This window comes from Anser cygnoides, chromosome 8, assembly GCF_040182565.1.
Source record: "Anser cygnoides isolate HZ-2024a breed goose chromosome 8, Taihu_goose_T2T_genome, whole genome shotgun sequence".
Lineage (NCBI taxonomy): Eukaryota > Metazoa > Chordata > Aves > Anseriformes > Anatidae > Anser > Anser cygnoides.
The window spans coordinates 30,079,536-30,107,183 of NC_089880.1; positions in this window are offsets into that span (position 1 = coordinate 30,079,536).

A 27,648-nucleotide genomic window follows, 5' to 3' on the forward strand; every position below is an offset into this window, starting at 1 on the left:
TGGTGTGGGAGATGTCAGGGTGGGCTTAGCTCATATCTATATGCACACATACACTCACACTAAAATATAGCAGACACCAATGTTCATGTAGTTCAGGTGACATTCAGGTGTAGCCTGTTCATTCAACTCCCATGCAGAGTACGGCCTTCTTCCCTGAACTGCTGAAATGGTTCTTTATGGGAAAAAATATTCCTCCTTAGGAGGTGAAGGAAATGCTCAGGAAGGTAAAGGAAATAAAAGGGGACGGTGCTGACTGTCTGACGCTGCTCGAGGAGGCTGGTGAACCGTTCCCGCCCTCCCCACATCCGCACACGTTCACACCATCCCGGTTCCATAAGGCTTCGCCTAGCTTTTACTACATTTTTCCTTGATTGTACATATTATTGTCTCATTAACTGCAAAGCTTTCCAGGGCACTGAAAAGGAGAGAGCATTAAAATACACTGAAAAGTCCTGGAGCTCAATTAACACACACCAGGGGGTTTGAGGGGAGGGGAAGTGGGGGGTTTCAGCTCCAATTATAAAAGGCAAACCTATCTTTTTTTTTTTTTTTTTTTTTGGTAATATCAGCTAATTAGACTTTGACAACCAATTAGCAGATTTTTAGCTTTGCTGAGAATCAAGTTAGCGCTGAGAAAGTAGGAGGCAAGTAAACCAAACATGCAAAATGCTCCTCTTGTACCGCAAACAGGCTGTCCTTAAAAAAAAACCAACACACAACACAACAAAACCTATCCGCAAGGGCCAGATCCTGCTCGGGATTTATAGCCCTTTCAACTGGCTGCCACGCCACTTACTCACAGGTGTAAATCGAGCGTAGGACTTGGCCGGCAGACTGGAGCTCGCCATAACTCACGCAGAGCTGCCGCGGAGGAGCCCTCGCCAGCCTCCTCGCAAGGTGACGTTTTAACTTTTAATAACCTTCTCGCTATTTTTTTCCTACCAACCATGAAGTACCCAGATGATTATTTAGGATTAATGGATTATCAAAAGTGCCAGTTGGCACACTCCTAGCTAAAAAATAAAAAAAAAAAGGAAAAAAAAAAAGGAAAAAAAAGTGTAACAAATGCAGCTGTTTACTAATAAATAAAGCCTCAGCTGTAACAGAAATAAATTAGATGCATTTAATTGGTCGACTGCAAACCTCCTCTCTTTATTACAATGCTGCTTCTTGTTATTTTATGATGTCAGGGTACATGGCAGACTGACAGAGTGTTTATGAATCACAGTTTGCAGATGGCACTCCTGGTTTTTCGGCAGTTATGAGCACAAGTAGCATGAGGACTCAATAGAGGGTTTTTGCCAGGGAGGACCCCCTGAGAATTAGCCGCCTTCATTTCTCTGGTGCCAATCTCGCCCTGACAGCAGCACTATTTCACAAAACCTACATTCAATAAATTACACCCGCCTGGCAAGAACTTGGAAATATTTAACACTCTGAGGACACCAGTGTCTCAATTTGATTTCTATTCATTTCCAGAGGACGCGAGGCGCTCCTTGGAACAGACGCCGTTTGTGTGCACCCGCGTGTGTTTTCCCCCCCAGCTAAAAGGAAAAAAAAAAAAAAAAGAAAAAAAAAAGGGTCTCTGTAGCCAGGAATATCTCGCCCTGCCTTCAAAATGATTTCAGGTCTCCTGAGGACAGTTTACGGTCTCGTGCCCTGGTCCTCCCGCGTTGCCCTGACTAATGACAGCTTTGTAATCCAGTTGGGAAATAATCTCACATCACTGCACTCAGAGCTCGTGAGCTGTAAAACTTCTGGATTGAACTCCTTCTCCTGGTCACTCCAGTGAGCTGCAAGCAAATGCATGAGGGATGTGGTCATAATTGTCAACAGATTTGTAAATTTGTGTCATTAGTTATGCGCATAATGGATTTTATTCTAATGAGCTTGTTCATAAGAATGCCAGGAGGACTTGGCCCCTTTGGAGGAAATAAACTACAAACTTTGCCCATACATTTTAAAACACATCAGTGCCACATAAAGGGAAAAAAAAAAAATGTTTCCTCTCTGTCAGTGCACTGCAGTGTTCTCTTAGGTGAACCCAGTGCCGTAAGCCATGGCTCCTTTTACTGCTGTAAACTCCTTCCCTACCTTGCTGTTGTTTCCCCAGATACCCAGACACTTTCAGATGGGGACATGTTTTTTTTTCCATCCACCAAGTAAAACTGGGATCCATCGTGGCTTATTGGGCTCAGGATACCAGTGTGGACATACCATAGGTGGCCCTTGTCCCTCTCCTCCTGACTGAACAATATTCCTGGATGCAATACTGTCGAAGCCGACGCGGCCCGAAATCCAGGCTGGCTCTGAGCACAACGCCCTCCTCCCTCCAAACCCAGCTGGGACAGCAAGACCTATCGCATGTGGAAGAACAATGGAACTAGTCATTATTAAATCAGTTTTTACTATATCTATTACCATTATATCTATTCTTATTAAATCCAGTTATAGCATTAGATTTGTTCTCCGGAGACAAAGGATAAGGCTTCTAAGCTTGTTCTTTGGGGAAATCTACTCCTGCTTTTCTTAGAAGCAACCTGGATATTTTTATTGAATGCATGAGCTGAGAGAAAAAGCAGACAAGCCCATGGAAACCTACTGGCACCTTTGCCAAAACGATGTTCTCTGCGTGCCCAGCGGAGCCCTCTTCCCCTGCTCTCCCTCCTCTCTCTCTCTGATCCTGCTTTTCAGCCAACCACATATAAAAATCTTCGGCATGTGCCAAGTACTACAGATGGGTCCATTGTAGCACACCCTAATGTTCATAGCTGACACCCAGGTGTTACAGTTTGTATTTGCTCGCTAGCCAGACGGTGGCTTCGTGCCAAGGGGAAGGCACAAAGCACTCGGATACCATGCTGAAAAGCTATATAAGAGAGGCTTTAGGAGAGGGAAGAGCAGGTAAGAGACTGTGTAAAAGCACGGGGAGACCTGTCCGTATCCTCCTGATCGAAACCTATTCCAGGATGCAGTGTTGTCAAAGCCTCCAGTCCCATCCCCATAAAGCTCTGATTTATTATCGGATTACACCCAAGCATCTGACCTTACCCCCAACCAGACCACCTCATTTCAAACCTACTGCGGATCTGCAAGTTACTGCAGGTCTGCCTAGCAACAGGGGCACAGGCAGAGGGAGAACAGGGCTGCTGGTACCCCATGTGCTCGGCACGCCTGGGCTGGGGGTTCACATACGCAGCAGAGCTCCCGAAATCACAGCACAGCACGCTCAGCATGTCGTCAGGCTGACCCGAGAGCATTTAAGAGCTGTTCCTATTTCAGGGGCTGGAAAGGGTTAACACCAGGATCCTATTTTCCCTTCCATTTTCCCCTCCCAGGAGCCTACTCCCCTTCCAGCCTAATTTCCTTCAGTTTAATTAATTTTCAGTAATCACCCGTCTAGACACCACGAGCAGAAGCCTCACACCCCAGGTGACACCGCAACGTTCGCAGCGGACGGGCAAAGGGACACGGCATGGACCAGCCCCCTTGGCTAACCCCGCGCTGCTGCGAACCGGCACGGGCATCTGCAAACAAAATCCTCCCCCTCAGCCTTATTATTATTATTATTACTTTTTTTTTTTTTTTTTTTTGAGAACAAATGTTTTTCAGGATTCAGGTGCAGGGAGCCTTTCCACCATCTGGCTGGCGGGGCTCCCCAGCTGTCTGCAGCACGTCCGAGCAGGCTCCAACGCCTCGGGATGCGCCAAACCTGCGGCACACGTGGGGAGCAAGTGTGCAGCACCAGAAAGCCTGGGAGAAGCCGAGCATAGGCCGTAAAGCCCTGCTCAATTCCTGTGCTGTGACCCACGCGGGGTTTCTAGCGGCTGGGCAGCCCTTGGTGACTTTATCAGAGGTGCTGGTGGCACACCATGCCTTGCTGCTTGGGGTAAATCCCCAAGTTCCCAGACCTCAGATAAGGTTTCAGGAAGGAGAAAGAGAAAAGAGTGAGAGCAGCTCTGATGGCCCTACGCAAGCTGACCGATTTATACGCAAGGTAAGAAAAATTACAGGGTGCCAGGAAGGCAAGTTAGAAAAGAGTTGTGATCTGATGGAAATATGTAGAGAGGGATCACTTGAGAAATAAGCAGGGCGAGTAGGACTGCAGTGCCCTGAGACAAACGGGATCTTGGTACTGTTCCTGGAGCATGGAGGAGCAGAGGTGGGTAGGACATAGCTTAGCGCATTAAAAACTGCATCTTTTCCAACCTAGAACCACCTAAAACCCACCAGGCTGAAGCACCTCCTAGGGCTGCCACCGTAGCTGCTGCATTTTGGATACACGCTTCCCTGCATTAATATTGGTAATTTTGCTTCCTGACGGTAGCTGTCGCTGATGGTTCTCCTGCTATTCCCCGCTCACCAGGCAGCCCGGTGAGCTCCGCCAAGGCAGCCCAGTGATGTTTGGGGGACTTGCACGTAGTTTGGATGAATATCCCACAGCACGCAAGGTGATCCAGAGAGCTACCAGCCACCAGCCCTGGTAGCTGCTGCTTACACAGAGGCTCCGCACCCATTTTTTGTCCTGTAAAAAGCACGTACTTTAAAAACACATAAAATCGGACCAACTGATAGGCAGCCAACTCTCGATGTAATCTCTCTCAACTCCAGTACAGAATGAAAAGGAATGCTAATGAAGCTGTTTGACAGAAAGGACAGTCAGTTCATGCATGCATTAGTGAGCAGTCATGGTGTGTGAAGAGAAGCCATCCTCTCATTTGGTTGCAGAGTATCGCTGCTAAAATATTTCCTCCTCGCCCCAGCCTGAGAGGTATTGGTATTTATCATGCTCAGTCCACGGTGCTCTCCTGCCATCCCATCCCAATGTGCATGTACCAGAACTGAGCAGGATGAGCAGGCGAGCTTCTCGTTTTGACCATCTCCCACTGCCCTCGGCTCCCCACGCCCAAAGCCCAGCCCGTATCTCACATTACTGCTCGCCCATGTGCTTGTGTATGTTCAGGGGAAGCATCCTGCTCAGTCCCCAGCCTTCACAGCTCGTATTTAACTCCCATACAACCTGCGCATTCAGGTCCACGGCACAAAGCCTCCCTCAGAGCATCATTTCCTTCCTCTTCCAACATGAATGACTCCAAAGATTTGCCGGCCGGGCACTTAAATTCCTTCTTGGAGCAAGTAAATATTTAGGGCCGGAAATGTGTCACCCTGTTTGGGAAGATTTAGAATAATACTGTTGGCTTCGTTGAGCTGGGATCAGCAGCATCTGAGACACTTGCAGCACTGTGTGGCAGCCCAGGATGAATAAAGCCATCCTTACCGGCCCCACCACATTTTCCAGTTTCTGATCATTACGCTGTATTTACCGAAACAAAATTTGTCAGGCAAGACCACCTGACTCCTGAAAGGGTTTTGTGTGTGTTCCCAGCAAGCAAAGCAAAACAAAACAAATGAAATCCACACGACAGAGCACATTAAAGTCTATTTGGGTGTTACAAGCTAGATTTCCTAATGTACTCACGATGCCAAAAAAATGGAGGCTCGCTTTTACAACCACCTCCCTCCCTTCCCTCTCGTGCTCCCCCCTCCCGTTCACTTCAGTAGATTATGTGAGACTCATTACTTTTTATAGCTCTGAACAAAAAAACATAATCTTACTGTTCCTTACTAATATTATGCAATGACATAATGCCATTTGTGGAGGTGTCGCACAAAGAGGCTGACTTTTACTGGCTTCTGATGGCAGGGCTCTCCACTTTATATTCTGTTTTATGTAAGCCTCCTCAGAATTTATTGACCTCAAAGGATTTCTCCAGTTGCTTAATTATAAAAGGAAGAAGACAGCACAGTGGCTTAGCAAACCGATATAAAAGTCAGCTAAAATGTGTCATTAGAGAGAAGGGTGGTGGAAGGAGACACGTGGCAAGAAGTGATTGCAGGGGCCGAGCTTTCCCTTGGAGCGGTGCTCCGATGGGGCTGGGATGCTGCTGAGTGGTGCTGGGGCATCACTGCCAGCTCACCCCAGTGCCACACAGGGTGATGGGTGAGCTCCAGCCACAGCAGGTACAGAAGTTATGGGCACCTCTGAAGCCCAGGTAGGAACCGAGAAGGAAATCCTGCAAGGGACCTACCAGAGCCACCGAAACGCAGGAAGTTTCATATAAAAACACGCCTCCTGTCCTGCTGCTTACCCTACCAGTGAAGTCAAGCCGTGAGCTGCAGGATGCCTGGGGATGTCCCTCGTCCCCAGACGGGCAGATACACAATCCCGCAGCCTCTGCCCCTTCCAGCTGCAGACTGGGCACACGGGGACAGCACAGCCGAGCTCAGCCTTGTCCAGGCTGGCGTTGAAAAGGTAGCTGTACTACGAGAGGCTGGGCAAGAACTCACTAAGAGCAGAAAAAATGAAGCTGGGGGAGAAGGATATTTACAATACGTGCATGTGCTGCAGGAATTGTCATTTAAAGATGTTATTTTGGTTTCTGTTATGCTGCCTGGTGCACAGCCCATGAACGTGTCCAAAAGAGGCAGATCTGGCTGGAAGATCGGATGCTGTGCTGTATTTTCCCTGTTACATTTTCACGTCTCAGGGTAAACTGTGGTAGCGAGGGATCTGTACCTAAGCTTCTCTAATTCGTGTGGCCATCGCCTGCTCGGCATGACACCGCAGGTCTCACTTCTCTTGGCAGCCGTACAGGGCTCGTGCTTTCATATGGATGAAGTATTTTTGAGCAACTTCTCCAATTTATTAAGCATGAGCAGGCTCCTCTTAGCATCAAGCAGACAGAATTTTTAAAAAACATTGTTCAACAAATATGCTGCCCTGGGACTGGGACAGAAAGCTTTGCCACTTACAAGCGTGGGATTTTTCTCTGATGTTGTCCTTTGGTTTCATGGCTCTGTGCAGAAGGAGAGCGTGCTCCCAGCAACATGGCCAAGTGAAAAACTGGGAAAAAAAATAGTGATACTGGCACTTTTGTTGCCCTTGCATTGCCTCCCATTTCAACGAAAGGCCTCAACTTGGTCTATGGACTAAGAAGGAGTAAATGGCATTTGAGAGATGAAGCTTGCCTCTGACAGACTAGAAAATAACATGGAAATTAAAAGATCAGACAAGAGGTGTCTCCATAGGGTTGCTCACACTAGGTAGGAGCAACCACACGAATCCAGTAAAGCCATTTCAGATAGATGATGATGGGGAAACTGCAAGAAATGGGAAAAGATGGGGAAATACGATGTGCAAGAAAAAAAAAAACACACAATGAAGGGAACAGAATGAGAAGAGAAGGGTAAAGAAACTACAGATGTAGGCACAACTCTGGCAAGGAGGGCGGGAGGAGGCTGGGGCAAAGCTTCCCCTGAGCCAAGAGGGGCTGGGAGCTCTGCAGAGACACTGGTAGGAACACGGACACGTGTCCATTTTGAAACTACTCCTTGGTTACTACTTCTGTGAAGTTTTTTGAAATGCACACGTGATGCCCTGGGAACAGAGCCAAAGCCCTTTTGAATGGGTGAGCGTTGATGCCCCCCTGCTCTGCTCCAGCCAGGGCCGACCTGCACCATTTTCTTCCAGCTTCCCCCTGCAAAAAGGAGCCCAGCAAAGGGGCCCCAGCAACCCAGGCAGAGAAACGTGTTATTTCACATGTGCACTGATGTATGCCTCAAAATGAAAGCTCGTGCTTACCTTCGCAACTGGAGTTCACCAGGTATTTTGTGATCAAACACGTTTCTTGTGCTCTGAAAATGGGGATTCAAGCCCTGCTAGAGCCAGACCTGGACAAATCTCCTATTTCAAAAAAATTGGGCAGCATAATGCAAGGAGTCTGAGTTTATTGAAATATTTCTTCTGCCAATTTCTAAAAAGAAATTCACTTGAGGAATAAAGATGGCTTTCATTTTGTAAAAGAAATACACAATAAAAAGCATAGTAATAGCCATAGTAACAACCACAAAATATTAAAATTTAGATGCAACATTGCAGCTAATTTGATCTAAATTTAACATTGATATGAGTGGATTATTTTTATGCTTCACAGAAGTTTGAGCTTGTTTTTTTCTTCTCTCTCTCTTTGAGACAAAAGTTGTGTTTTTTTTTCAAGTCCCAAAAGTTCTTGTGGGATGAGAATAGAAAATATTTTTATCTCTGCGAACTATTTCTGTGAGTCAAGGAGACGCTGTTACCACCACCATGCAGAGAGGGCACCGAAGTATTGGTCTTACTGTTGCTCTTCCCCCTATGGCTTGTGGGAATCTTTTAAAGAGTCTACAAAAGGCAAGCAGCAAAATCAATATTTTAATCCTCTCTTTTTTTTTTTTTTTTTTTTAGGCCAGATCTGGCATTTCTGGAGGGATTCAGCATCTCCACAGGATTATTTTTTTTTTCAACTTGTGAGTTCTTAAGAGTAGAAATCCTAATTAGGCTGAAACGTGTGCTACAGCCATGAAGTGAGTGAAACCACATCTCCCATCGTCAGGCCAGGCATCTCCCAGTATAGAGAAACTCAACCTCTACACTCGTGACAGGGTGTGGACTAGCAATGCCATTCAGCAATCTCATGGCTGACTTCTTTATGGTGAAAGGCTCTCAGAAGGACTTTACCTTTGTGAGCAGAGACAATTAACGAGCTCCCATGTAGCATGGGCACTGGGGGCCAGACTGCTCCTCACCTTTGCTTGAAGCCTTATTCCCAGGGGCAGCACTCTGTCTCTCCTGGAAGGAATGTGAGTATGAACACTGCCTTCAACGGGCTTTGGACCATCAGTATTAAAAAAAAAAACACAAAACATGCCACATTCTTCCCAACAAGATTCACCATTAAAAATAGATTAAAGGGAATGGAGAAGAAGTACAGAAGGGATTAAAGGAAACAGGAGAGAGTCCTAGAGTGTGAAAAAAGAGCAGTTCTAGCCCCATTGAAGACAACCAGACTTTTGCCACTAACTTAAAAATAAGCAAGCCTCTACCCAGAGACTACAAAACAGCTATTTCTGCACAAAGGGCTTTTGCTGGATGGTATCGTGGGGCTCTACTTGCTACCACCCAGTTTTCAGGGACACAGAAGAAGAAAGCATGATCTCCTCTGCACCAGGGTGAGCCTGGAGATGCTTGTGGAGAGAGGGGTCACTTTCTTTTATTTCATTTTTTTTTCCTAAGTCTTTATGCACTGAATGTCACTTAGATAGCTAACCTGGAAAGATGAGGGATTTCATCGTTGACTGGCGTGATGTAGATGTAAAGTGTCCCTTGGACTGTGCGCTTGCCATCTGTCAGCTGCACGGTAAAACTATCCTCTAGGCTTTCTGTGTCATCATGCATGTACGGTGGCATCCGTCCTGTAGGAAAGAGGGGGGAATTAGAATGGAAACCGTGGCTCCTCTAAAATCTTAGAACACAGTGATCATGTTATTTATGAAAAGGCACCCCATCTCTCTCTGGAAATTAAGACCAGAGTGTTGTGATCTTTAAATACTACACATTTGGTGCCCTAGAAAGACCAAACTGCTTCCACTGAAAGACAACCTCGTTGCCTCTGTGATGCTGATGCCAGGTCATGCAGCAGAGCCTGCACAAACCCATACAGCCCACGGCCCAATGCTGGCACCTAAACCAGGTGCTGGTGCCCCATCTCCATCGCTCCCTCCCACAGCCGCTCATTCCTCAGGGGAGGATTTTGGTATTTTTGTTCCATGGCCTCCCAGCTTGCAGGGACTTGCAGCTCGGACACCTCCCCAGGGGTTAAGCCTGTGCTAGCAGCCCTCGGTGGATCCTTTTGCCCTCGCTGCTGTTCCTGCAAACACAGGGGAGGCAGCAGCACTGCAGGGCTCTGCAAGTCCCTCCCAAACCAACCTGCGGAGCAGAGAGCTGGCCAAGCCATCCCCATAGGAGGCCTCGCTCACTAGTTGAGGTACTGGCAATTTCTTCAGTACATTTTGGGGCTAGAGCCCTCCCTCGGTGCCACGCTCCATGGGCACGTGCACAGTCCTTGCCACCATGGCATCCAAGTGCTTCTCACTCAGCTGGTGGCCCCAGCTTGCCAACCCCCCGATGTGGTCGGAAAGCACAGGCAGGCACAAGCCAAATTTAACAAGTAACCTAGAAAGTCAGTGACTCAGTGACTGCAGGAAGACTCGAAACAATGCTCTTGGAGATGTGATGTAGCTTCCAACCCCTATGCAGCTCTTCAGCCCATTTTGGGGCAAGGCAATATGGGATCAGGCTGTTTATGGAAAGGGCTCAGCTGGTACTAAGGTAGTTGTCACCTTGAATGCATGCAGGTAAATACATCCAGGTTTTGATGAACTTTTAGTGCTTGAAAGCACTGGGAGATAGGGTTTCAAACTTTTTTGAACTGCAAAGGAATTAAAGAAATTACTAGAAATAATAAGTTTCATTCAATAAAGGTCATCCTTGCCAACTAGCAAGAGATACAAAAAAAGAAAAATAAATCTTTGCCATTTTCTCTTCTCCAAGGATTTTTCAGGTATCTCATAAAAGCAGCACATCCCTTAGGTTCCCCTCCCCAAAAGCACGTTGCCAGTTGCAGGCATCATCACCTGCTGAACGCACCAGACATCTACCAGCTGGAGAGCAAAGCTCAAGCTTGGTCCTCCCAGTCTCATCCACTGTATCGCGATTACTGGTATATGACACGTGCAGACATATTCTTCTCAGGTTTTGGGGTGAGGAGGGGTGTTCTAATAAATCAGTAGCAGTGAGGCACTACTTATTCAAGTGTGATTTTGCAAAATTGGAAACCACGTCCTGTCCCCATCCTAAAAGCGAACAGAGTGTGCCTGGGGGGTCGGGAGGGTGCTGGGATTTGGGATGTCAGGGTGCTGGGATGTCAGGGTGTCAGACACCAACAGCCCTGCTCAGAGCTGACAAGTGTGGCCACCAGCCTGGACACCTCCGTGACCCCAGCAATGCAAGTGGGCTGCCATCATCAGCAACAAGACACACACAACCCCCACAGACATTTTTTTGTTTTCTGCTGCAAAATATTTATGGAAAAGTGCATTTACATAACTGAAAAGATCCATTCAGCTTGTAAGTCTTTGTTGGGGAGAGGAAATCACAGTAATTGACAGCAAACTTTCCAGAGACTTCTAACACCTGCTTTATATCTTGCTTCAAGCAGCTCGTACAGGCTTGAACATTAAACAACCAAGTAGGATGTTAGCTGTAGGATCTGCCTGTCGGTGCTGAACGGTCCCAGGACACCATCAGTGCATCCTGCAGTGTCACAACTGAAACAGATATAGGATGGGGGCCCCTCCTCGCGCCTGCATCCCACACAGCCCCTTCGACCCCCCCAAAGCCTTCCTTTCTTCGGAGCATTTTGACTTTGCTGAACTCAGCCTGCAGAACCGCCAGGCTGGAGTTTTTTTAATTTCAGCACGGGCTTTTCAAATTTACCAAACACACCCTTTGCATTAGCGCCAGCCGTTAGCTTCTCAGCTCAAACCCAAACCGTTTGTGGGCTGCCGGGGTGCCAAATCGCCCCCAGCCCGCAGCCGCTTCCTCTCCCCCTGCTCCCGCACCGCTTGGCACGTGTGCCGCCCAGATGCCAAGCTGCGGAAGGGATTGTTTTTATTTATTTTTTCTTTTTTATTCCTCTTTTGTTTTTTCTTCCCCTCGCTGCATCTGGCTCCTGCGCAGGGCCTGCAGCGCCGCGGGTGCCTTTGGGTGGCTCCCAGGTGCCCGCCTCGCCGTGCCCCTGCCTTCAGCAAGGCCTGGACATGAGGCCAGCGTGCAGCCCAGCTCCCTGTGAAAGCTTGGAGGGTGAAAGAAAGCAATAAATAAATATTTTTTAAAATAAATTTAAAGAAAAGGGGGGAGGGGGGGAGGTGAAAGGGGGCCGTTTGCCCTTTGACCCAGGCACAAACCACATTGCGAGTGGCCGCCGCTGCCAAGGCCTCAGCGACCTCCGGGAGGCCATGAGCCCGCTCGCTGGGCGGCATGGGGCCGGGGGAGGCAGCCGGGGGCCGGGGCTCGCTGCAGTGAGCGGCGGCTCCCAGCAGAGGCCATCCGCAGCTCGCACAAAGCCGCGCTCCCCAACAGCGGCCCGCAGCCCTGCGGAGGCCCCGGCCTCTCTCCGGCCTCCCTCCGGCCTCCCCGGGGCAGCAGGGCTGGGGTTAAGCCGGGCCTCCTTGCGGGGTGCCGCTGCCCCCCTGGATAAGCCCTGATACAGCAAAAAGCAGATAAAGAATAAAAGGGAGCGAAGGAAAAGCCCAGGACCTTAGTCAGGACCCTTATCCAGGTGTTGCTGGAGTTCGGGAGGGCAAAGCCATGATTCCATGCTCCCACCGAAGCATTGCTGTGCTCAGCAGCCCGGGTCCCCCGGCACCTCTGGGTGCTTTTTGTAGCGGGGAGGATGAGGATGGAGGAGCTCAGTGGGACACGAGGTTTGCAACACTGTCCCATCGCCCGCAGGTCGACAAAGACCTGTCAAGATTTCCATAAAGGTTATGCTAGGACCTTTAAAACCAGAACCATGGGATGTGGGAGACATCTGGCCAAAATATTTCCCAACAGAAATGTTTCCCTTCTGCCTGAGAGAAATCTTAGAGCCTCCCAAGGAAGCGAGCACTTTACTATTGGCTGCAAAACCACTTTCTGGAGGCTGACTGCACAGAAAGGGACTCATCCTGCATCCAGGCTGCCTGGGCCTGGCAAACATGCTGCGCTTGCAGGGAGGCAAAGGGGAAGAGCAGATGCTGCTGTTGCCCTCACTATGTCTCTGCACCTGCCTCTTCTGCACAGGTAGCAGCCCACGAAGCCTACCGGTGTTCCCAGGTTTGCTTTCTCTTCTTTTACCCAGGGGCTGCTACGTGTCATCGTTAACGAAACCTTCGTTCACATTATACGGTTCTTTCCCACTCGCAGCATATGCTCACTGGAAAAAAAAATACTGCGTGTAGCCCCATTGCAGGATCTTTTTTTTGCACTTCAAACTAGTCTATAATATACGATAGAGCGCCAACGCTTTCATTGACATATAGCTTGTTCACTTGAATGTCATGAGAAAGCAAACAAGCGAATCTCAACAACGCAGATAGCTAGTTATATGGCTAATCTGGCGTGCTGCTTGGGTTTCATAAATAAATTAGTTCAGTCTCCCGAATGGGGAGAGAAGCACGAAGCAGCGATCTCTACACGACTGCTGTCCTTCATTACCACGAGGGCCTGGCTCAATTAGAAATGCCATTTGTTTTGATTACGGGCTTTATCCACGTAGAACTGAATTTCACCCCAACACCCCGATGGAGCAAGGACTCAGTTTCTGGCTGAAACGCTGGACGTGGGCGACGCGCTAGGGGCTGAGGGCTGGGAGCAGAGCGTGGGCGCAGACGGGCTCCTGGCAGAGACGTCCCACGTGCGGGCTGCGGCAGCACCAATTCCTGTCTGCTCAGGGCTGCCAAGCTTCAGCATGCGTGCTGCCTTTTATTTATTTATTTATTTATTTATTTTTCCTCCCTTCTGGCTAGAAATAGCTCATTAAATATTTAAATTTTCAATTAAAGAGTCACTCTGAAGAAAACAAAAGTTAATATTCATTCCTTTCAATGCGGGGCGGGTTTAGAGCAGCCGTGCTCCTCACACACATCAGAGCCAGAGCTCAAACTGCTAGGAATGCATCTAAACTGCATGATGCGCAAAAATAAATAAATAGATAAATCTATAAATAAGGCTTCAATAAAAAAAAATGCAACCCTGCCCCCACCCCCAAAAAAAAAGAAAAAGAAAAAAGTAGATTTTAAAATAAAGCATTTCAAGTGTTATTTGAAATCATATTTAAATGGAATGCCTGATAAAATAGCTAGGCAAGATGGCAAATGAAATATTTAGAACTCACAGAGATGTTTTTGCCTTTGCCTCTTCAGTTAGCCAGAGCGTGCCAAAAGATTTTCAGTCTGACTTTACAAAAGTTCCTTCAAATTTTCACTGTCACCACGCAGCCCATTTGCTCTGTTGCAGAGGGATAAGGTGGTGATCAGCCCGGCGCTGTGAAATTTCCATTCCAATATACCATCCCTGAGCCTGCTCACGTGAGCCTTGTCCCTCTTTGCAGCCCGATTCCTCTTCTGCAGGCGCAGAGGGGACACTTCTCTTCCTACACACCCTGCTGGGAGGATGAAATGAAGGCTGCAGTGCAGAGGTAGCGGGATCACATCAGCCATTTAGAGAGACCGAGGCAGCCCCACAAGCAGGTTGTGTGGTCCAACTCTACATGAACTGGAGTTACAAAATTAAACAACTCTGCAGATGAGCAGGTTGAAGGTGTGGGGGAGTTTGGGTGTGCTGGGTGGGTAGATGGCCTGGGGGCAGACCTTTACACCTGGGAAAGTCATTCCCTGGGTCATAAAGTTCCCATTTATGGAACTTATTTTAGCACTTAAAGGATTGCCTAGTCTTAAAGCTGCTAAAATTGTATGTTCAGCAGCAGGGAAAGCCTTGCCTCGACATAGCTTGGGAGAAACAGAGCCAGTTCTGAAAGAAAAATTGTCTCACCTTGAACTTCCAGCAAAACGAAGACAGTTCTTTCAGCAATGGGAAAATTCATTGGAAAAAGCTAATTCAAGTGGCAGAGAGATGGGTGGGCTTGTTAGCAGGGACAAGTGTACTTGGGGGCACTGTAAACTCTTAGCTAGGAAGTCAGGCCCCTGCATAGATGTGAAGTGCTGAATTTCTCCCCATCACTGCTCAAAGTCTATTAACCTGTATTTGACTAAGACATTTCTTCAAGTAAAACATCCAATCCCAAAATGAAAGCTTAAAAAAAGCCGACAGTGCACACTGCTTCTGTTATGTTCCACACTTAGCAATATTGGCAGATAAAAATGTGCCTTATTTGTCCCAATTCATATATGGTGTATTTCAAGGAATATGGTGCTCATGCTCACATTTTTCATGATCTTTCAAGCACAATTTAAGTTCAATTTAGTCTAAAATAGCCAGATTCTGCGCTCAGCATTCAGGATATTGAGAGCATGATCCCACAGCACTGAGCTCAACTTGTTTTATGCCACTAAAATCAGTGTGAGCAGAAGCAGGTGTTAATCTGTACCACTCGTACTGATCAGGGAAGAGCTGATCCAGCCTTTTAAAAGAGGAATTTCATGGGCATTTTGAGTACAACAGAAAGAAAAAGGAGGTACCTAGGTTATATGGGCTCTCTGTAAATGAAATGTGAAAGAAGAGGCAGACATAGCAAGTTGGGCCAATATCACCCAATAAGACTTACGGATTACTTGGTGGAATTTCAAAAAAGCAACTCAGCAGAGTTCTCTTCTATGAACAGTTGCAAGGAGGGACCAATGTCACCAATGTCACCCTTATGGAAGTCAGGGTGCCCTGCCAACATGTTCACTCCAGCTACAGCACGAATCCTGCTTGACATGCCAGAGGGAATGTGCTCACAAAATACTGGCAAAGATGCTTCAAAGAGTTGGACAAAGGACAGATCGTGCTCTTCATAACCAAAGACCACTTTCTGTCCTCAATTTTTTTTAAAAAACAAAACTGGTATGGGTACATAAGAGAAAAAATACTCAAATTTCTATTAGTTCTTATGTATACAGGAGCAGTGGCTGAGTGCTAAGCTCTCTCCACACACACAGAGCTGGTACTCTGGCCTAACGCCTGCAAGATTTATTTGTCTGCTGCTTCATCCTAAGCTGTTGCATTGCAAGTCCCAGTGGCTCTCTCCAGCCCTGCTGTGTAGTCTGAAGCAGAAGATACCCATCTAGGGAAGCAAAACACAGCCGCCTATTTTGTGCAACAAACCAGCTATGAAAACAGTTTAAAAGTTGACCATAAGGCAATAAACATTTGCAATTGTCCATGACTAAACTATAGATTTTATATATTAGAAAAACCTGCCAAACCATTGCAGACAAAGGAAGGAAGAAGTTGAGAGTTCCTGGCTTCTGGCCCTGTTCTTGGTTCTCTACCCGAGACCCAACTGTCCTTGTGATAAATACAAGTAAACTGTTGTAGAAATAACACCAAGCTTAAAAATTCTCATTGAGGTTCCCCATGCACTTCAGGATGCCGTGGCACTGTCAGATACATGGGGGGAACATATATTCATCATCTCTTTTGCTGGTGCCCTCTCTTACCCAAAAGCACTCCAGCATTCTCCCAAACGTCAAGTGCTGGCATTTCAAAGGCCACAGCTTGCTCAGGATCAAATACGCAGCAGTTGTTGCCCTTTCTGTTTAGGCCTTAAGCCTTGAATCAACAGTAAGAATCCAGGACATGGGAAAATACAGTGCTGACAAATACGTAATTTAATTAAATAGGCTGACATTGTTTAAGCAATAGCCCTTTCCTCTGATCCATCTCTCTCAGAACTCTTTGTCTTAATATTATGGTCTACTTGAAACACTTGAGCTCATGAATGGATTAAAGAGGGATTCATTTGTTTTATTTATTATTTTTACTGCTTTGCTTGGCTTTTTACAAACAGGGGAGGCACAGCCCTCATTTAGAATTCACTGGAACATGCACATTCTTTCCTCCTCCCCTGCCTACAGAGGGTTGAAAAAACTATAACAAAAAGATTGCAACTGCTTCAAAAGTACAAAAACTCTTGGGTAATTTGTCATCAACATTTACAGATTAACAAAAGCAGCTTTAGAAAACAATCATTTCAAAACCTAGATAGGATACACATTTACTGCAACAGTAAATTGTGGGATTCTTTAAAAAGAGCAAGCCAATTTTTTTACCCAATTACTTGTTGTTCAAAATCACAGTAAAGAGCCAATATTACCAACTTACCTTTTTGCATTCTGATTAAATTCAGTCTTTGATTTTAATGCGCGAGTCCTTGTGCTCTCCCAAATATGATCTCAGTATTGTAATATCTCACTGTGATGGTTGTGTATCCCTTGAAATGCATCACTGATGCATTATATCAGCAAGGACTCAAGCTTCCATTTATCTTCAAATATTTCACAATCCACTGCAGCATATTCTCAGCTGCAATTTTTGCTTTCAAGTTTGGCCACCATGTGTGTAGCATTAATTTCTCTGTTCACATGTAATTCATTCAGGGACTTACACCAGCTGAGAACCACATATGGAGGCCCAGATTTACAGAGCTTTTATTTTGTGCCATGGAAGCCTACAAGAAACAATTTTCTGTTTGAATATTGAGTGTTTACAGAGGTCTTGTTGTTCACTAGAGACAGCGGATTATGAAATCATATTCTGCAAGAATCCCATCCAAAAAACCTGACTGTAGCATTTATTAACTCCTCTTTGTTCCAATGCTCACAGGGTTCTTACGGGGCAATTGAACATCACTTTTCCTCTCTCAGGGTTTGTTGATTGTTATTACTATTTACCACTTAAAAAAAATAAAATGGTCCAGTCTCAGCCAGTTTCTGTTGCGTCTGCCATTACAACAATGTTGAGTAACCAAGACATGGCAGCAGAGACAGGGATGAGGGCTGGGACTTGGGTCTCAAGCAGACCAACACATCTGCTCTAAAGCTTACCACAGCTTTCCTGCTGCTTGTACTGGATCTGAAGATGTGCATGGGGATCTTTTTTGATGAGAAACAGTGAAGAAATTATTTGTATTAAGGGTATTCACATCATACAGCTCACTAGGGTCCCCAGAGTAGGCACCTGTACCAGGCAACTGATGTTTGGGGTTGAGAAGATGCTTCTATTTTATCATATTTGAGTCAGCTCCAAAAGCAGATCTCTGTAAGACCCTTCTGTGGCATTCATTTAGTCTTGTTTTGAGAAAATAATGACACATATTGAGTGACTAATGTCCCACATAATTAATCCTGTAGCTCCTTATTTATCAAGATTTCAAGGGGAATGGAGCATTCTGATGGAAGGCAAGAATTTCTGAAATTAAACCCAATGCTGACAATAATCCTTGTTAGGGATGCTTCAAGTGGAAGCCCACCTGTGTCAGAGACCTGGAGGAGACACCGCACGCTCATGGCTGTTTGGGAGAGGAGATGGGGTGGAGGTTAACTGATGGGGGATGCTCTGTCCCAATTGCTGTTGGAGGTAATGGAGCTGGGTGGACTTGGGGTCTGGTCCCCGGGAGACCTGACAGTGTCCCTGGCGAAGGATGGAAAGTGTGAATTGACTTTAATTAGGGATCGCCTGTGTGGCCTCCGATGTATCAGTTTAAGTCAAACATTAGCAACTGTCAATTTCTTCTTTCACCCAAGACCCGAATCCTGTAAACACAAGGACCGTAACAAATCCCTGAAGCAGGCTTTAGCACACATATATGGAAAACATACTAAACTATAAATATTGTATACCATATGGCATTGAGATTATCTAATTTCACTTCATAACTGGTGATAAAATGACCAATCAACTGACGTGCAGAATGAAATGTCAAGCCAACGATTCAGCTAGCCTTAATACGGCTCTGAGGTTTCATCATATCCTATTGCACCCTAAAAATAAGCACACACCTATTTTGCCGGTACCGAGAGCATGAACATCATAGGAATCTGTGCAACAGGTCTGCCAGCAAAGCCAAAATTTGTCCTAGTTTCTCTGCAGGTATGTTACGAGTGAGGAAGCTAGATTAGGAGGACACCCACTGTAGCAGAAAAGAAATTTTGAACTGTGCATTTATTTACTTATATGAAAAAAGTATTTGGGGAAGGTTTTACTCATCCATTTTTTACCTCAGCGCTAAAATCAATTGATTTAATCATTGCACAGACCACAGTTCTAGTGTTCTGCTTCCCTTAATTATTGAGGGCTTGTACTCCAGCAGCGAGGTGACAGCCCTCAGGAATGGATCAGCACTTTGAAGACCAAGATCGAAGTTACTGTTATATTCCTGAGCTGAAGAAAAAGGATTTCATCATTTGCTGAATTCATGGTGAAAAAGAGAGGAGCCATCAAGGAACTGCTGAATGTTGTCTCTAATACAAATCACAAAGTGGTCTGCACTGGTGCCTGAACATTCATGCTTAGAGAGAACATGGTTGGTATGGCCTGCTTGGAGACACTGGAAGTCAAATGGACCTTGGAGTAATGCAAAAGACTAAAACCATGCAGAGCTTTAAAAATGTCTCTAAAACAAGCATCAGTTTATTTCATAGTTAAACGCCAATGTCATCAGCTCTGATTTTGTGGGGCCTTAGCCCCAGAAGCAGCGAGATCGATCAGTCTACAGATCCATTTCCCAGGAGAGTGCTGAAAAACGGCTTTGTTGGCTCGTTTAAAATTAGCTTGGGTACAGCAGTTATGAATATACTGTGCAGAAAATTGTGCCCTGAATGATAAACAAATAGGTTGCTATGATTTGATGCTATTTTAATAGCTGGTGATTAACCAGATGAATGCCATTTGGTCTGGTCTGATTCGCCAAATGGTTCCTCTCTCCTACCAGCCAGTCAGTCAGCTGTAAAGTAGTGCCCCATATAGCTATGTACTTTCACCATATAAACTCTGATAAAATAATTTTTAGAGGAATAGTAGTATATTGTAAGATATATACTCACATCAATCTCAGAATTGATTTCCTTGTATCCAGCTGAAGGAAGAGCATTTTCTAGAAAGGCACACTGAGGGTTTGTCTTTGACATGAGGTTAAGGTCCTTGGGGTCTTCTTCATCAGAAACATTCAGATATTTCAAGTGCATACATGCTTAAGATCCCCCATCCACCACAAAAACATCTACGGAGAAAAAAAGCAGATTAACATGACTCTAGCTAGTCTGAACAAAGTGCTTCCTTGCTTCAGTTATCAAGAACTGGTCAGCTGATGAAAGCAAGACCCCGCCATACTCCAACAACAGCTTGATTTTCAATGCAGTGATAATCAGCTTGAGGACTGCTGACTGGTCATAGAAGAACTTGAAACTGAGAGCCTGCAATCAACAATGCACTGCTGGTGTTAAACCAGAAGCAGGAGAGGAACCAAAGCTTCTCCTGACTTCTTGTTCACTCTGAAGTGGATCTATTTGGTGTCTATTTGGTGTCGGATGAGATCCTTTCCCAGACATCCCCGTGCCAGCCGCAGAGGTTGTGGCCCTGAGATGTTCATCCCTGCTCTCTAACGGAGGATGCCCCGAGATGATGGGTGTGAGCACCTTCAGCCCCCAGCCCGGGCCAGGTGGGGGAGGTTAGCACCGATGCTGCTGCCCAGCCCAGGGACAGCAGAGCTTGTCCTGCCTTGTATTGATGTATCACAGAGCCACAATACTAAGTCCACTTTGTTATTTTATGTCTAGGTCTTGCTTTATCTACTTCAGTTGGAATTTTGCCTTTTTAATTTTTTTTAGCATGGGTTATTTTTACGAGGGAACACTCTAATTGGCACCTCGGTACCAACAGCAGTATGTCTCAGGTGGACCCGGCCAGTGCCTCGCTGTGTCCCCTCAGGGTACATTAATTAGCACGACTGCACTGGCTCGTGTCGCTGCCCAGTTCTAGCTGATGCCAGAGGTTAAACTGTCCCCTGACTGTCACCAATCTGAGCTCTGAATAGCTCTTCATATGCACAGTGCAAGTTAGCATTGCTCTTTGGTGGGGGGGGGGGGGAGCTGATCCTGAACAAGCCCCTTGCTCCTTTGCTGCCCGTCTCTTATGGATTTGACCTTGGAAGGTAGCAAAGAGGTGTGATGGAGCAGAAAATGAGGTGAGGGCTGGAGAAAGCAGAGTAAAACAAGACAGAAAAGAAATAGGTGCAAACAAAAAACTGTGGCAAGAGTATGCACAGCTTAAAAATGCCTGATCCAGCGAGATGCTGAGAATATGCTGAAAGCAGGACAAAACCTCTCATTTCCCAGTAATGCCATTGAGAACTGATCCTCAGGCATTCATACCCAGTAAGAAATTTGGCATTGTGCAACACAGTAAAACAAAACAAAAATAAGAGACCCAAGTCTGAGCAAAATCCTAATTTCTTATGATTGGCAGTGCTAGAAATTAATACTCTGAATGGATTTCTGAGTGGTAATTCAAAGGTTTGCCTTGCCCTAGCATTTGTTTGATTTTTCTTCAGTATTTTTTAAGTAGTCACTTTGCACCATGCTTGAACAAAAAGGATAAAGAAAAATATTAACATTTAACTTAAAAATTCTCACTTCCTTGAAAAAAAACGGATAAAAAGGAAAAAAATGGTTAAAAGAGTTTCTTAATTCAGTAATTTAATGGCTCTCACTTAGACTTCTCCAATTCCTTTACAAATTACTCGGACCCAATGTCACAGAACACTTCTGTGTGAACGTTGCTCTGTGCAGGTATTTGGAGAACTTCTTGTGTACTTAAAAAGATAAAGTGCAATTTTAAATGCTTTGCTGAATTGCACAAAACAGCAGAGTAATTTTTGTCCCTATTCTGTGAGAGATGAAATGGGGACATGGGAGGTTTTAATGTCAGTGTTATCAGAAGACTCCACAAATTGTGGTTTCTTCCACTTTTGGGACTGACTGTCAGAGGCACTGGGCAACACCACCTTCTCCTGCTCTTGTCACTAGACAATGCTGCCTTCTTCCCCAGACAAGCACAATTCCTGCGTTATTTGCATTTCATTTCTCCGTTACACGAGATAGCCGCGTTGTGTTGCTGCACAAAGAGGGGCTTTGTTTCCCAACCAAAGGCAGGCAAATAACTAGCTATTGAAATTTAAAAGGAACGGAATAATGTGACAAAACGCCACGTTGCTGGAATGCTTCTGCTCAAGAGCGTGCCTGCACAGATGGAGCAGAGCCTTGTCACCAGTGACCTTGTTCGCTCTTCCGCACCAGTTGCATTTTCCAAGTTCCTTACTCCTGCTGCAGCTCCGGACCTCCCGTTCTCAGTGGTATTGCAACTTGCCAGCACGCATCTCTGAACGGGAACTCTTGAGCAAATCCTTTAAAAAAAAATCAAAAGAAAATTATATCACGTTGATGTGATATAAAGCAAGCGATCGCTGTGTTGGTGTAGCAAGATCATATCACCTGCCCTTCACTGCCTGGCAATTTCAGGTTGCTTCACCATCACAGGCAGATGCTCCAGTGCCACCAAACTAAAATACCTAATCAGCTGCTCCTATCCAGCAGTTCAAAAGGAGCCATTTGGAGATTTTCCTTTCATGCAATCTTTGTACGAAATTGGGATTAGACACCTATTTCATCATTTTTGAATCATTACTGGTTCTACAGTAAATGTGGATCCCAGTGACAAAACAGATCATAAAACACCCAGAATGCTGAGAGCTTCCTGGCATCTCCGAGAACTTCAGGCACTGCAGGCAGCAGTGAATACAAGCATGAATACCAGGACTCGAGCAGCCTTACAGCAGGGGAGCATCTGCCTGGGGAGCCCAGCGCCCACCATAGAGACCTTGGGCAGTGTGGCACAGAGAGCACGCCGCGCTGTTCCCTGGTTGGGATGTTCCCTGGTTCTGCTCTGACAGCTCAAGTGCTTTCTCAAGAGTCATATTAAAATGCATCAAGCCAGGAGAATTATTCCCAAACACCGAGCCCAGCCTTAACCAGGTAAACTCCCATCCAGCCTGCAGCATAAGTGAAGAGGGTGGGATCTGCAAATTTTAATTAACTTGCTAAAGTAGGTCAGGACTGTGTATCGCAGCACAGGGGTACTCTGGCTTTAATGATTTCAAATATTTTGAGAAGCAAACTGAAAACACTTAGTCAAATTAAGTGTTTTCTCTGAGCTGTCAGCATTGCCAGCATTGCCAAGATGAACAGGATAAATTGGATTAGATGCAGTCTATATGCTTCAAATCCTAATGGAAAAGGATACAAAATGTAACGCAATGCACAGAGGCAAAGCAAATATTATATATTGTCTGTAAAGCCGCAGATCTCAGCTTAGTGATTAGCCAGATAGTTTGAAATGGCATGAGTCATCTCCAAGAGAAGCTGCTGCTGGCTCCACGCAGCCCAGCTTGTGACAGTCTCTGCCTGCTCACAAAGGATTTTACAGCTGGGAAACAGCGTGGTAAAGGAATGTTAATTTGGGTTAAATATGAAAGTGAAATTGTGTTAGACAACATACCCACATGAGTCTTGGGCCACTGGTTATCAATGGGCAGGGAAGCACGATTCAGATCATAAACTGGGAGAGCAGCACAAGGTTGTAGAAGTGGATGAAGAGCTTCACCAAGAGAGAAACTATTTGCTGCTCTTGTCCCTCCATCAGAGATGGACTGAAGGTGTCCAGGCAAGGACGGTGCTCTAGGAAGGATCAGAGATTGCTGGTCCAGAAGCCATACTCACAGGGAACGTGTAAACCACTCCAAGAATATCGCTTCCCTTGGAAAACAGCTCAAGTATTTATAAACATTTAACACTTAAGCACAGACTTAGCTTTTCTGATTTCAATGCCAGTTAATGTGGCTTTCAAAAAAGAGTCTGGTTTTGAACACAGCCTCTGCAGCTCCAGGCTTGTTTAGTGACCAGTGTTTAGTGCCATCAGCTAACGCAGATCCCTGATACTGGAGTGCAAAGATTTGGATAACAGGCAAAGCAGTGAAAGGAATGAGCACTTCAGCAGTGTCTCAATGCTTTCTGTGAGCAAGAGTGCTGCAGTGCTTAATAAGATAGCGAAGATCTGTGTTATTGCCAACAGATGGAAACAGTCTGAAACCTGCAGGTTGGGGGGGTTCGCTGGGTGGGAGGCAGGGTTAATCACAGCTGAAGTTTGGAGGGAGCACATGGAGATGTGGCTGTCACCTTCTGCCCCATGCACTCATAAACAGTCGGCACATAAAGCCCCTTTCACAGATGTTTTATGCTCCAATTGTGAAGTTTCTTGCCTCCATCTGAGAGCTGTTCAGAATCTTTCTCCTCTGCTGGATAGAAACCACCCTTTTCCATGGCAGTTTGCATGCTTGGTTTTGTGCTGATACTGTCTATTAGTGTAAATAGTCTATTTTTTTTTTTGTGGATTTTTATTTATTTATTTATTTTAAGCTTTCTCTGTTTGCATCAAGGTACTTAGAGGTACCTCCAGCTCCCTCTCAGGCTTTGTTTTGCTGAGTTCAACAAGCCAAACTCTGTTATGGTAGACTCTCCATTCTTTGGATTATGCCATTAGTTTTTCCCTATGCTAATTCTGGTTTGACTTTGTCTTTCTGGAGCTTGTATGCCCAGATGATGCCTGCCCAGTGCTCTGCAACAGCATTAATATTTAATTCATACTAGACACCCACCACTGACTGGAGACATGAGCACCGAGCACCTCAAAGTTAAGGCTAAGGGGTCTCCAGGTTGGTTTGCTCTCCCCACCCCTTTGCCCTCATCCTCCAGTTCCTGAAATAAAGCATGCAAAACTGGCCAATGTCTTCGAAAAATTACGTGCAGTGTTGCAAAGGAAGCCAATGGAAAAATTAGGAATAAACCCCAACTAAGTCATTTACTTAAGCCACATGAATACAAATATCAAACAAGAGTATCTAAAACATCAACAAATTATGATAAGTAGCTAAAACACAGAAGTTGTCATCACCATGTCTGGACAGAATTTTGACAAGTCCTCAGATAAATCTTCTCCATCTCCTTTTTCCACAGACAGTTGATATTTTGAACAGAAATTCTCAAGTCAAAAGATGTACATCAATTTTTAGTTCTAGCAAAAAAAAAAAAAAAACTAGACACACAAAGCAGATGCTTTTCACTAAAGTTTTTTTACATTAAAAAAATCTTTTATCATAAAGTTGGTTTAAAAAATTGTCCAACTGGTTCCAAACAGTAGTGGTGAACACAGCTCCCAGTGGAGACAGACTACAGGTGCATGTTAGCATCTGTTCATCTGACAGTGTACAAATCCTTTAAAACTAACAAAAGGCTTCTACTTAGCTAGGCAGTGCCACCAAGCATTACAGAGGGATCAGCTTCAAAGTTCAGCTTAAAAAAAGTATGTACTGTAATAAAATAAGAAATATCAGTTATGTAAGTAAAGAAGTATGCATGTAGCATTTACTCCTATAAATTGAGCAGGTCTCAGTGCTGTTGTGAATTGATTTTTTGTCATGCCCAAACTCAACTGCATCTTTAAGAAAATTAAAAAAAAAAACAGCTCAAAGAGAACCAAAGGAATCTCATGGAATATGTTTCGGAGGATCCGAGAGGCACAGAAGACTCAGCTTCCACAAATGCTTGATGCAGCTGATCTCAAGGCAGACATATATTATTTAGCAGCAACGAGGAGGCATCCACTTACAAAGACAATACCCGCCAGGAGCAGCGTTCAGGCGGGTAGTACAAAACTGGCAGCGAGGACAAAGTCTGCTCTGCCCATGGGACGAGAAACTGCTGCTGGGAGAGAGAGCAGAGCAGCAAGGAAAGCTCTTCCCCAACTCAGGAGCTGCTGCCATCACAGATGGAAAGAAAAATAACTACAAGAAGGCAGCAAAAAAGAGAAGCAGGTTTTGACCTCAAAAGAAAGATTAACGTGTAGAAGTAGAGCTCTTCTCCAGGCCAGTGGCTTGAACAGTGGGCTGCCATCTATGATATCTGTACAGTGGTAGACTAATTGCTGTTGCAGAGAACTGAATGATAACTGGTCTGGATAACACATACCCAAAATGCCAACAAATAAATTGCTGATTTTTTCTCCCCTGTACAACTCATGCATTTCACAAGATGACTGTCTTTTAACGTTCCTGCACTACTCCAAACACACTTGAGAAGAGGAACAAGGAGAAACTGTGGTATTCCATTGTGTATTTAAGCACAGTTTCAAAGTAAAGACAGGAAAGTTACATGGCAAAGAAATTGCCCAGAAAAACATAACATTTAAATGATGGCTCTGCTAAAGACAACAAGGATAATAGGGCAACCTGAGTTCAAGGAATTTATTCCAGGTAATTCAGTGCAGCAGCCTGAGAGGTCTAGGGCACAGTCCGGGAAATGTAAGTGGTCAGAAATCACTCCCAAAGCAGACTATTTAGCATTTGTTTGGGATGCCTATGAAATAAGTTACAGCACTGTGTCATTGCACAGTTGTGCATGCAAGCCCAGCAAAACCAAGGTGAGTAAATGCAACAGTCTGACCCCCAGCTAGGACATTTCTGCCATACAAACTACTGGCTTACAAGTCCCAATACAACAAATACTCTTTTTATTTTCAAATTATTCTGTCAGACTATTAAATGCTGTTGTTGTGATAGTGAACAAGAAGCAGTAGCAGTGTTTAAAAAGAGTAGGTTGAATTTTGATTTGCCTTTCTAAATGTGTGCCAAAAATCACATTTGATATTAACACACACACTAAACTTATTTTAATAAATTATGAAAGGCATATTAAAGGAGTACCTTTAAGCCACACTTTTATATAAAGTCTAAACATTGAATGAGATGATGTGATCAGTGCCCCAAACTACTGGTCTCTGAAGGGATAAAAATCAACTTTTGACTATAGCTGCTTCTGCAGCTGCAGGGTGAACATTTTCTTCACGTCAATTTATATTTCCTTTCCTTCAGTTCAATAGCTGATTCATTCGAGTGCAGACACAGACGAGGAGCTGAGGCACAGGAATGTTTGTTTTCTCTCTTCCGAACGATGAGAGCAGACCAACATTAGAGTGTGATCCACTACTTCTGAATCCTCGAGGGACAAATGGTGACAAAACCATCAGACTGATTAACTCAGGGCATTTTCCCGGTGTCAATAATTTATCAAGTTTTAAAATACTAGACACACTTTACCTTCATTTTTTTGATACATCTAGCAAGTTTCACACAGCTTGAGTTAGCAGATAAAATGCCTTCATAAAGACAGCGGCTCGCGATTTTGCTTGAGTTGCAATTTTCATCTGAAAACAGTTTGTCACAAGTGGAAAAAAAAAATCTTTGCAGTAATTAGAACCATCAAACCCCATACCCTAAGACGACACAGGGCAAACAGGGACAGGCAGAAGTCCCAAAGTTAATGGGGTGACATCAGAGCTCTGCAGTTCTTGTGAATCCCGGTGATGTAAGCTGCACCCAGTCACTCAGTCCCCTTTGGTCTGAGCAGCAGCCCTCCAGGCTCAGTCCCCTGGAGTTTAAAGCCTTTTAGAGTAAAGTATGAGATGATTTATTAAGGCCGATCTATTGCCTCTTAGTACCTTCTGTACAGAAATAGACAGTTTTTTGATGTGTATTAAGTTACGTTATTTACATGTATATGCAATGCATTATCTGCCTGCTTCTCACAAACAAGTACCAAATGTCCTTGTCCCGCTGGTGCACAGCGAGGCTGAACCTCTCCACAGGAACCAAACTCCATGCTACTAATGCAGAACAAGTTTTGAAACACATGATTTAAATCAAGGCTAAGAAGCCTGACAATTTAAACCACTTTTGATACAATTAATTTTCATAAAAAAAGGACAAAAAGAAAAAAAGAGGGAGAGAGAGAAGGAAAGTACAAACAGTGCCATGAAGATCAAAAGTCTGTCCTACCGGTATGCACACAGGTCTTCAGATCGCATCCAGTCGGGACAATCGATCCACCACGACTCTTGTCCTTTGTATCACCCCCATGCTGGAGCTGTGCTGTCACGTACATCAGTCAGCTCCATGCCACCACCTTCGGCACATGGTGCAGGGGGAGCTCGGAGGTGGTCCTGGCTCGGACACCCAGCCCTGCCTGTGATCCCTGCCACGGCTCTGGGGCTCGCACTCACCCCCATAGTCTGGATGGAATAAGAAGGGAGGATAGGGAGGGATGATTTCCAAGTGCGAATGA